Source organism: Gallinula chloropus (assembly GCF_964237585.1).
Source record: "Gallinula chloropus genome assembly, chromosome: 4".
NCBI classification, from domain to species: domain Eukaryota; kingdom Metazoa; phylum Chordata; class Aves; order Gruiformes; family Rallidae; genus Gallinula; species Gallinula chloropus.
Window position 1 is genome coordinate 33,263,481 of NC_140088.1, and position 9,879 is coordinate 33,273,359.

Genomic DNA, 9,879 nt, shown 5'->3' on the forward strand with positions numbered 1-9,879 from the left:
GGCACTCAGAGACTTTGGGCCAGGACACAACACTATTGTTGTGGTGGGATGGAGCTATGAGTCTTCCCCGCACTCCCAAGTATTTCTCCCACAGTGACAGCACGGTTGTACCCTCAGAGAGGAGGCACCTGGGCTGTGACTGAGTTAGCTTTCCTTTATACATTCTCATAGGCACTGTCACTGCTTGGTGAAGCAGAGACGTGGTGGAGATGGTAACGCAGATGGGCAAGTGATAGGGAAGGAAATTTTTTGGTTATATGGTTCAAGCTTGTTTTAGGTACCTGAGAATACTCCCAAAGCCCTCTTTGTTATACCAATACAAAAGAAGTGTGATGGGAGGCTGTTAGCATTTACCTGAAGACTCTACCAGGTTATTTATAAAGATGAATTTTAACCTGACTCTTTTGGAAATGAGAAAACACTGGAGCAGAATGCAGCCCAGAGTAGGACCTACACTTACATGATTTAAAGTGTCATAAAAGTCCACCCCTGTCCCTGCTGGGTTTGCCCTGGCCTGGAACAGTTCCCTGGGATAACCGGTTGTGTGGCTGGGGGGTGGCTACACGGGGCTCTGGGGAACCACTACAGACCCCCTGCCAGCAAGGAGGTCTGGGAGCACTGGGAGATGATGGGCAAGCAGAAATAATGGATGATGCTGGAGCCTGGGTGGCCCCAGACTGGCCCATGCTGTAGAAGCAGTGTTCGGATCTAAAAGAAATAGCGGTGCATCCCAGGGAACACAGGATGAAAGGTCCGTCTTCCAGGCAAACCAGTTTAGCAGTCCCTCAGCCAACTGTGAGCATGTTCTGCCTAGATGTCCCCAAAACCTTGATAGGCGAAGCTGTCTACTGCCTTCTGAGCCTGTGCTTTTTGTGGGATGTTAGTAAAGGTCAGTGTTTAGCTAAAAAATCAATTGGCTAAATTTGGATGGAGGTTTGGACCAGTTTGTCAAACAGATAGGGAGAATGTGCCTTTTTCACTTGTGTTCGTACTTGGGGTCAGCCTTTTTTCCTGTGTGTCTCCAAGTACATGAAATTAACACGATGTTAATTTACTGCAAGGGTGGGGGCCCGAGGAAAGCACCACAAACCTCAAAGTGCAAAATAAACAATGTCATCATTTACGTTTCCCCAACTCTGGTAACTGGTGCAATTTTCTGGTAGGTAACAGGGCCTAAATCAAGAAACTAGTCAGAAACAAGCCTCTAAGTTATACTGGGTTTTATTTACTTTCTTTTATCTTGATACAACTTCTTAAAAGAATATTTTTAACAGAACTTTTAAGCATTTCTAGTAAGAGGCAATAGACAAAATGTCATAATTTCCATATGAAGGAGTTTGTCTCAATGCAATTCCTATCTAAAAAGCCATTTTACCCTAATATGGTCCCAGAGTCTAAGTAACATATTCTGTCGCAATGACTTTTGCATCAAAACAATTTTTCTGTTTCATATCTGAGAAAAAAATGTTGAATATTTAAATTCCATATCCTTTTTGATCTTAATTCCCATCACAGAAGAGCTCTTTAGGCCTCATCAATGTGCTCTAGGTGCAATATCAGAGTATATTTTTCTTATTATGGGATCTAACCCAAATTAAGAAACCAAAGGGGAAGAAGCTATACATGCCTAGAAGGGAAAGGGATACTGCTTGGAGCATGTAGCAGGGTAAAGCATCAAACAGAAATGTAACTAAGGTCTAAAATAATGGTTTAAATGCCTTGCTGCAGAGCACTTGCTTAAGAACTAGCACTCTTCTGATTTAAATACTTTGCATTTCTGTTGACATCAGAGTCAACATATATTAAAACTGTGAGTTACAACAAATTATAGACTAAATAAGCTAACTAATGAAATACAAAGAGGTGCTTAAAGCTACCACTCCCTTGAAGCCTTTACATTTCAGCTGTATAAACTACATGAAAAATAAAGCGTCTAGGAAATAAATAGAGATAATGTTTACAAATTTGTACTCCAATGGCCTGAGTCCTAAACCTCCGAGACCAAGAAAACGTCCCACTAAATGTCTCACCACAGCCAAGGGTGGATTTTACTTAAATAGTCTCTGAGTTGCATCCAACCCTAAAAATAGAGGTTTGGGCACATCAAATAGAAGCAAAAGATAGGAGAGGAGCCAGCATGTAGGCACCGTGGGTCAGCCAATTTGTGAGGTGCTGGATGGTGGGAGTGGGTTGCTACGCTCTGGGAACATGTATTGGACCTGCATATTTGTTCTCCTCCGACCTGTCATTCTGGTGTGTTGGTTTTGTGGTGTGACTGCTGGTAGATGCTCCTGCCCCAACCACCACCCCTTCAGAGGCACCCTGTCCTTGCACAGGATGGCTTCTCCCTGGGACGGGGAAATCGATATGCTTTCCTGTTTGGGAAATTGCATAGAACTTGAGGAAAGTGATTTTACAATATCTTAACATTTGTATTGATTTTCAGACTATATATTTTGGGATTTTTGAATTCCAGAGTAGCCATACATCCGTCCTGTGTTTTGTTTTCATCTCTCAGCATCTATAAATGATAGTCCACGTGCTGCAGAAAGAGAACCTGCTGCACATCCAATTACTCTCATACTATACTTGCAAGGAGGAAAAGAATACTTTAATAGAAGTAGCACAAATATATGTACCAGTACTAATTACTATTTAAAGCAATTCTGCAGTGCAGGTCAATTAAACCATTTCACCTGGCCAGTGCAGAGAAATAAAAGGTCCTGTGCAAATCCCTCTCCCTGGGGCTGGGCTGTGTGTTGTGGTGGAAGGAAAGAGGGAGTGGGAACAGAACCCTCTTTGGAAGCGAAAACTGCCAGACTGACACATGGCTCCCTATTAATCTCCAAAGTGGAATGTAGTAACATTTATACACAACGTGGTTCCAGCCATTAAATTATTGGAAGATTAACAATCCCAAGTGTTCAATAAACAGAAAGACAGCAAACAATTTAAACAGGTTAGTCAAGGGAAATTTTGGCTTTATGTGACTAATCCAGTACTTGTTTCTTGAGCCACAAGTCATAGTAGCTGGAGAAGAAGAATGAAATGCAGTCTGGGTTTCTTTTTAAGGACTCTACTTAATTTTTATTGCTGCACTGATAATTTTACTTTGCAATTAACAAAAATAATTACTGTTCCTCAGAAATTTCTCTCTTTCATGCTTTAGATGGTTAACATGGAAAATGTTTTGAACTCTAGAATTGCTTCTTAGGTAAAATACATCAATAACCTATTTAAAAGAATATTGTCTTGAGTTCATCTTTAAACATATCAGCTCATTAAATGTATTGACGTGGGTGTGCTTTAAAGAGGGACAGAGCCAAAGCACCTTAACCTCTCTGGGAAGATGCAGACTGCTAAGTGCGGCGTAAGATGCCTTCATATGAAAGTAGCACAGGGCAGGAGAGTTGGAAGAACGTTTTAATGTTTACGCATGCTTTTCATTCCCAAGGATCTCAACGCACCCAGGGAGGATACCTCCTGCCAGCTCCAGGCCAGAGCAGGGCCCTGTGGGTGGTGGGCACCCCGGCACAACTACTGGCCTCCCTTCCGGCACCAAGCACTCATCCTCCATCTCTCTTCCCTGACTGTTTGCTTTAGATCTCTTATCACCCATCACGCCCTGGGCAATATCGCTGAGCAGCCCACACCTGGCGAACAGAGTGCTTGAGCTTGATGTTAGAGGAGATTTTAGTTGCTTAAATGGAAACAAACTAGAAAGGTGCATTTGCAGGGCTGCAAACCTGGGTTTGGGAGGGCTTGCTTATTTTTAGGCCATACCCAAAGTGAGCTCTCCACAGTTATGGACTGAGGAAGGTTGGGTAAGGCACGTACCTACTGTTGGCTCTGACAAGATGCCTGGCTAAGTTTATTAAGCCCCTGGAATCCGATCCCTTTAAATATTAAAAATAATCCACTGTATTGCATCTAATTGAAACCCACTGAATACTTAGAGGAAAGGAGAGATGAGTCAATCCCAACACCTTTCACCTACGAGTGCAGCAGCAGTTTTCTGATCTTCTTTAATCATAGAGCTCCAATGTCTGGATTCATCACAGGAGTGTATCTCCAGCCATCTAATCTCACCGTGCTCGGCTCGGGTTTCTCCCGTCCCAAGGAATCACACACACAGCCTCTTTGGGGGAGAGGGGATTTTCTTTTCCCTTCCCATGTCTGTGACTCACTCGAAGCCTGCTTTTTGGTTGTTGTTTCATGCCCTCCTTGCTCTTTGCTGCGACAGAGCTGTGGCTGGGTTGTTAACGGGGAGGTTGGGGGTCAGTTGGGGAAGGGCTCGGGCACTGTACACCAGACAACCCGGTACACTGGATACTCTCAGGCACAGCACAGATACTTTGCTCTTTGCCCAGGTGCCGAGCGTTTAATGCCTCCAAAAGAACAGCAGTAATGCAGAGGCACTTTTGAGATGACTCCCCAGTTTTAGTGAGCGTCAGAGCATAAGGAAATGACAAAACCAACTTTTAATTTTGCTGCTGGGTCAGACTCATTCTCTCCTTTCGGTTTTTCTGGATATGCATTGCTATGGTGCCTTTCCTTCACCTCCACCCAGGCCTTCACCATTGCCCTGGTGCTGTCCAGTCCTTGCCTCCTGCTCCGCTCCATCCTTACCTTTTTGGCTTCACTGTTGTCCTCAATAGGGACCCTCTACCTTGCAGTGCAGGGTCAGCCTGTCACAGCTCCACACTGGCCATGGCATGGAGTGGTCAGGACAAAGGGAGTATCCTCTTGGATACTCTCAGCCCTTCTGCACAGGAAAGAGGGATTGCGTGCCTGATTTAGGAGTCCTGCTGTCTGAGCAGGGCATGAGGTTCCTGCAACACACCATAAGGGAAGGCTAAAATTATGTGAAGGCACCCCGGGGATGCTGTTAAACCAGACAGGGACAAACCCTGTAACTTTGTACTGTATCCAGCTCTGGAGTCCTTAGCTAACACAAGAAAAGCATGGACCTAGTAGAGTGAGTTCAGAGGAGGGTCACAAGGACGACAGGGGGGCTAGAGCACCTCCGCTGTGCAGACACGCTGAGAGAGGTGGGCTTGTTCAGCCCAGAGAAGAGAATGCTCCAGGGAGACCTAATTGCAGCCTTTCAATACTCAAAAGGGGGGTATAAGAAAGATGGGAACAAGCTTTTTTAGTAGTGCCTGTAGCAATAGGACAAGGGTTGATGGTTTTAAACTAAAAGAGGGTAGATTCAGACTAGATATGAGGAAGAATTTTTTTATGATGAGGATGGTGAAACACTGGCATAGATTGCTCGTAAAGCTGACAGATGCCCCATTGCTGGAAACATTCAAGGTCAGGTTGGATGGGGCTCTGAGCAAGCTGATGTAGCTGAAGATGTCCCTGCTCATTACAGGGATGTTGGACTAGATGACCTTTAAAGGTCCCTTCCAACCCAAACCTCTCTGTGATTATACAATTCTAGCACCCCTCCTGCAGTTTCCTAGAGGGTTTGGTCCCTTTACAGCAATGCTTGTGGTACCAACATATGCATCCACCTCCTGCCTGTACCTGGCTCCCTGCTCATCAGCCGCGTCCCTCCCCCACCGGCACAGGCACAGTGTCAGGCGTCACATAAGGGGACATTGCCTGTTAACTGCACACACAAATTTGGATGGGAAGGAGTGTGTGTGTGTTCATCACTCAATGCATGTGGGAATTGTCATGTATGATTCACATTCCATTTCTATGACAGTTGATGCCAGTAGAGACAACTACATGAGCGGTGGCAAGGAACAAACCCAGAAGGGGTGTGCTCACCAAACAAGTATGTTCATGAGCAGCTTAATAATTTTTTATATAATAGACACATGCATTTCCTTGTTTGCAAGAGACTAATCTGCACCTACCACAGAGCTCTGTTATAGAAGCAGTTTCATGAATATAAATTGTGCTGGAATCCCTGAGTAGAAGGCATGGGACAAGATCCAGGGCACAGTTCCCCCCCATGTGCTGGAAAGCTGGCATACCTCTAGCAGACATGAGAGGACACCAATTATTTTAATTGTTTATTGGAGTTTTTAATTCACTTTTGCTGTAGCTGCAGGGTGACAATTCTGAGCTATCAGGTGATCTTTTTTTTCAGCAAAAATGTTGTGGTTTCGGTGCCTATGAGTGAAAGGGTAGGTTTCACTGCTTTATCCTGTACACATGCAGCCTACAAACTGTGTCTAATGAAAGATCTTTGGGTTTATATTCCCGTCTTTGCTGTCTCATAAAATACTTTCCCTGCTAAAATGAGGCTGAAAGGCCTCTCGGCAGACGTTGTTCACCAAAGGCGAAATTATGCTCGATATTAAGAACAAGTACCCTGTGCTATTTAAGGCACAGGGCACATTCTGGCCACCCAGCAAGCTCCTTGCAGAACAACACCACAGCAACTCTGTGGGCTGGACACAAGGCAAACCTCGAGGCTATGAAATCAGAACGACACCAACCCCAGGGCAGTAACATGCAACGCAGATGCCCAGGAGGGGCCATGGCCACTGTTTGGCAGACCCCAGGGTGCAAGAGCTGCTCTGGGGAAGTGCTCGCTGCTCCCCCTTCTCTCTTCATCTCCCTCAGGTGCAGCCTGGTTGATTACAAAGACTTTACGTAGTGAAGCAGAATTCAGGTTCGGTCCTCGAAGGTGCTGAGGGTTTTCCGGTCCCACTGATGTTAGAGTGGAGCATCAGTGGCTCTGCTGTGTGCACTGCGATCGCTGAATCATCGGAGAGTGGCGTCACAGCCCAGTCATCTTCTTACAAATGCGACGTGCCTGCAACCTCCAATTGTGTTTATAATCCATTGCAATTTTTAGCATTGCTTGAGTCGGAAAAGTTTATTTCTGTGAACTTTCCAGCCCTTTAAAGTTAAAAAATAGCAAAGACAGGTAGCTAGGAAACATGAATAAACATAATTAAACATAAAATACTTGCAGTGATATAAGAACTGACCTCGGCCAATTAAAATTATTAATAGAAAAATACTCTGGTGTCAAAACCCAAGTATCAACTGCATTTTCATTTGTATAATCAGCATTAGTTTATGTTTCCTGACAGCCGAGTGAGAGGCGGTCCAAATTCTTGCCTCTTGACCTTTTTCTCGTTCAAAACAGGTTGAGATACTACGTGAATAAAATGGGGAGTGTAAAGATACGTCGGGGGGGGGGGGAAAGACTGAGTCGCTGACTATGTATTGACTAACTATGAACCTCTTAAGAATGTTGCTCTTTTCAAATATTGACTTTTTTATTGCTTCTCTTACAATTGCAATGGGGGAATTTAAAAGCCCCACAAACTACTTTATCATATAATTAGTTTATCAGTAAATTTGGACCTCATACATCAATCACTATAATGCACAACCTCCACCGAGACAGAAACCAGATGTGCATGCTTCTGCTTTCTTCTTTGTAGTATCTACAACATCATTAGTGCCTATGCTACAGTTTAAATTGAATTCAGCAAAAAGCAATGGTCTTACCCCCCTGCAAGAAATCTGATATTGCTGCAGGGATAAATCAACATTATGTTGATTGACAACTCATACTCTTTCTTACTCTTTCCCTGGTGCTGCATGGAAAAGGGGTGAAGTGTAACTTCTGTATGCAAAAAAGAATTTTAACTAGCTAGGTATAGGAAGAGGGTAAAAGCTGTAAGGTGAGCATGCTGTGACAATGACAAATTAACCACCCAAAATCACCAGCAAATACCTACCTGCCCATCCCTTCCCCATGCAGCCTGTGGCATAGATCTCCTTTGGAGGGCTGCCCAATTCCGACACCTCTGCAACCCAAATGGGGAGAACATAGCGGTACCAGAGCCAGATTGGAAGACATCCAGACACGACAAGAGAGAACTCTTTCTGGGCTCAGCTGGGAATTCACGGGATACATTGGGACATCTGATCATTGCATCCTATGTATCCCACAGATTTCAAAGGCAAGGATGTGTGTATGCCTGTAAGCTCACAGTACGTCTTATGGACAAAGGAGTGAAGCTCTGACCTGGGCAGTGTCTCCATGTGATGACTCAGTTGCATCACAAACTAAATCCCCGTGGGCCCAATCTTTTGGGTCTCATTCATACAAAATTCTCATTGAAGTCAGGGTCTGATTGAAAAAATAAGGAGCCCAGCTTGTATGTGCATTAAAAATCCAAACAGATCATTATTTACACTACTTTTTCATTTTCCCAGTAATCAAGCACTGGCTGGTAATAATCCCCAAAGGGCTGATTATACTGGCAAGATACAGCAGCTCTCTGACCACACCTCTTCCCCAGGAAAATCTCTGTACCGGGGCAAAAGGCAGCATGTTTCTAGCAGAGCAAAATGGGAATTTCAGCACACAGTTGCCTGGAATTGATGGTTCTCACGTTCTGAGCAGAGCCGAGCTGAAAGCGTGTACCGCAGAGCGAGGACTTGTCAGGCAGTCCGTAACGTGCTTCCTTTCCAAAATTAAAAAACTTTTCCTGATTGCAAGCAGACTTTTTCAGAATATGCGTCTTCTCCTTCGCTCCTGAGAACAAGCCAGCAGATGCTTGGGTGTCTCTAAAGCACGATACTCACTGCTGCTCATCTGCATGTCTGGTGTACCAGGAGAAGAGTCCCGCATCCAGGAATAACATGTGTGTAATGTATTACATTACAGCTGATTAAAGTAGCCTCTGCTGCTGCTGTTAAACTTGACTGGTAGATCGTCCAAGTATTTGCAGGCATCATCTTATGAGCACAGAATATTAAAACCGTGCTGTCTTATCACTATGCAAAAAGGCTTCTGGAAACATGCTGCCCTAGCGAAATCAGGCACCCACACTAATACAGTCATACCTGGAAAGCCAAATGGTATCACAGAGGGAAGTCCAAACCTGTGGAATAAAATGCATACATTAACTTAACAAGTTCCAGTTATGATCCCCGGGTTTGAAATCTCACTCAAACATCCACCTGGCAGTACTGCTGAGAGACAAAGGTTATGCCGGCATATTAGAGTGGGGAAAGAAATGGCTGATGTATTCCTAATGGCAGAATTTGAATATTACAGAAATGGCTGAACCCGGACTTGGCCTGAAGAGGTAGCTTTATTAGTGACTATGTGTGAGCCAGCAATAGCTGGGCTTGATTCCTCAGGCCCGGACTGCTAGCGAGGACTTTGAAAAACCATGTCCTTTCTTGTAAATCAAGTAGATTTGGACTGGAAAACGCTGGGACAAAAGTGGTGGAAGTCCCCTCAGAGCTCAGTGAGACTTTTAGTTCAAAACGCAGGAAACCAAACCCCCAAGTGAAAGAAGGATGGTAATGTGGTACTGGAACATGATTTTGGGAGAAGTTCTTAGAGCTGCAAAGGATATTAACCACCAGGATTGTTTCCCTTAATATATATTAAAAGCCGTTTTATATGGAAGGTCTTAGGTGTGCTCAAATTTCAAACGCCTGGGTTATTTTATTGCTTTACTGATCTAATAAATGCAGGTGTTTCATAGCAAAAGCACACATGCAATCAGACTGTCTGAAGGCAGCAACGAGTTGCACACATTTCTTCTAGTGTAAATAAACGGCCACAAGCGCGCTGGACGGGCCTTCAGCATTAATTGTAATTAGACAGCAGTCAGGCTTTAAGGTGTAGAAAGAGAGTTTTTTCAATTGATTCATAAAAGAGATGGGATGTTCTTCTGATAATGGACAGCCTCTAATTTTACCAGTGAGAGGAGAGGGGATGGCAGAGGTGAAGCCACAACGGCCCGTGCCAGGCTGGGGATGAAGTGGGTGCCTCTCCCGTCACCATGGGACGAGCCATGAGGCACTTGCCGCCGTGCCCCACCGGCACATGCGTGCGCTCCCGGCTCGCCACAGCCGGCCTGGCCAGGGAGCGTGCCA